The sequence below is a fragment of the Galeopterus variegatus genome, unplaced genomic scaffold (genome assembly GCF_000696425.1).
Source record: "Galeopterus variegatus unplaced genomic scaffold, G_variegatus-3.0.2 Scaffold247, whole genome shotgun sequence".
NCBI classification, from domain to species: Eukaryota; Metazoa; Chordata; class Mammalia; order Dermoptera; family Cynocephalidae; genus Galeopterus; species Galeopterus variegatus.
The window spans coordinates 145,476-147,377 of NW_007726358.1; positions in this window are offsets into that span (position 1 = coordinate 145,476).

Genomic DNA, 1,902 nt, shown 5'->3' on the forward strand with positions numbered 1-1,902 from the left:
TTCTCGGCACTCATGTTCACTCAAACCTTTATTCTCGGCACTCATGTTCACTCATGTTCACGTGTGCCTCAGTTTCCCCACTAGCAAAACAAGAGCAGCCAAGTCTTGCCTTTCATTCACTTGGGCAAAATACATCAAGGCTGTATCTGATTTTTAAGGCACTCAGGGAAAAATTCAATTAAAGAAATACTTCTTAGATTTTGCTTGTAAGGCAGCAGTCTATTTCTCTTGCACTTGGGAGAAAACAAAACTATATTTTTAAACATTCCTAGACTTTAGCTAATTACAACCAACCAATGGCTGAGACTCTTTAGATGAGGAACATCAAGTCAATAGGGTAAAGAAAATGCTGTGGGAGTTGTGGGACAGGAGTGTGGAGCTAGATGTTAATGATATCAAGAAAATACTGACCTTTACACAGGAATTTCATTAAACAAATGTGTAAAAAACAGCAACTTTTTCCTTTATTTATCCTCCTACTCTCAATTCCACCCCAATCTCAATGAAAAAGAAACATAAAATTAGACCTTATTTCAAACAATCATGGAAGACAGACCCTCCGTCTCCAGAAGTGTGCTAGAATGTTATTTGTGTATTCTTGAGTCTTGGACTTCGAGAAAACAAAGAATCTCTGAGTTTCGAGCTAAAATATGCTTTATTGAAGGTAGGTGCAAAAACATTCAGACCACTAACGGCTGATCCAGAACGAATTTATGACTCACAGATGTTGATTTACTGGTATAAATGTAAGATTAAAAAAAAAAAAAGAGCCCTCATTAACAACCTGTCTGAGCTGCATTTGTGGTCTAGCTTTTCTCTGAGAAAAGGCAACAGGTCTGTCATACACAGAAACAGGCTTTGAAAGCTTAACTCTAAAGCAAGTGGTTCCTACGTGATAAGTTTAGTCATTAAAAAGCACATTGGGGAAGAAAAATGCCTGGGGCTTCAATATCAAGCAGCAATAAAATGGAAAATCAGAGATAGGAAGGAAAATTAGAATAACTCTCTTAATTAAACTCGGATGCCAAAAGGCCTTAGGGTCAGTTCAGGAAACCACGCTGAGGACTCAGATGGTGCTGTTGCTGACTTCAGGCTGGCTCTGTGACCTCACCAAAGCCACTTAACCTTTGTGTGTCACAACCGCATCTCTGTCTCAGGGAATAAAACCACCCCTGGCTCTCCCTACCATGTAATACAGACTCATTAGCTATTGTTCAGAAGGTACAATAAACAATGAGTGATAAGAGGAGCTGCAGTTAGGAGGGGAAAAGGAGGGGGAGGGTAGCGGGAGGGGAGGACTTGGGGCCTATTTGCCCTGGAACCTCTGTATAATAAAACAAAGATGATAGTGAGTAGTGCTGCCTCTCAAATGAGATTCAAATTATAGCTCTATCAACGACCTTGCCCTGGAACCTCTGTATAATAAAGATGATAGTGAGTAGTGCTGCCTCTCAAATGAGATTCAAATTATAGCTCTATCAACGACCTGGCTGACTTACCACGGGTTCCTCCATGTTTAAAGTAGGTGTAATAATAGTACCCAACTTTTATGGGTATTTGGAGGATTAAATGAGATAATGCATGCAAAACATCAGCACAGTGTCGAGGTTGGAAAAAGTGTTCAATTAATGTTAAATCATTATTAGTTTTATTAAGACCTAGTATGGCTGGCCAGTTAGCTTGGTTAGTTAGAGTGCAGGCTTATAGCACTAAGGTCACGGCTTCAGATCCTCATACAGGCCAGCCACCAAAAAAAAAAAAAGATTAAAAACTTGGAAAGAAAGAAAAAAAGATTCAGTATGAGGTAGAATATGCAGAAGATCACTTTAAATCTCTCTATGTCTGTCCCTTTGCAGATGGACCCTCAATTTACCCAAACTGCCTCCAGGGAAAGAGAGAGAC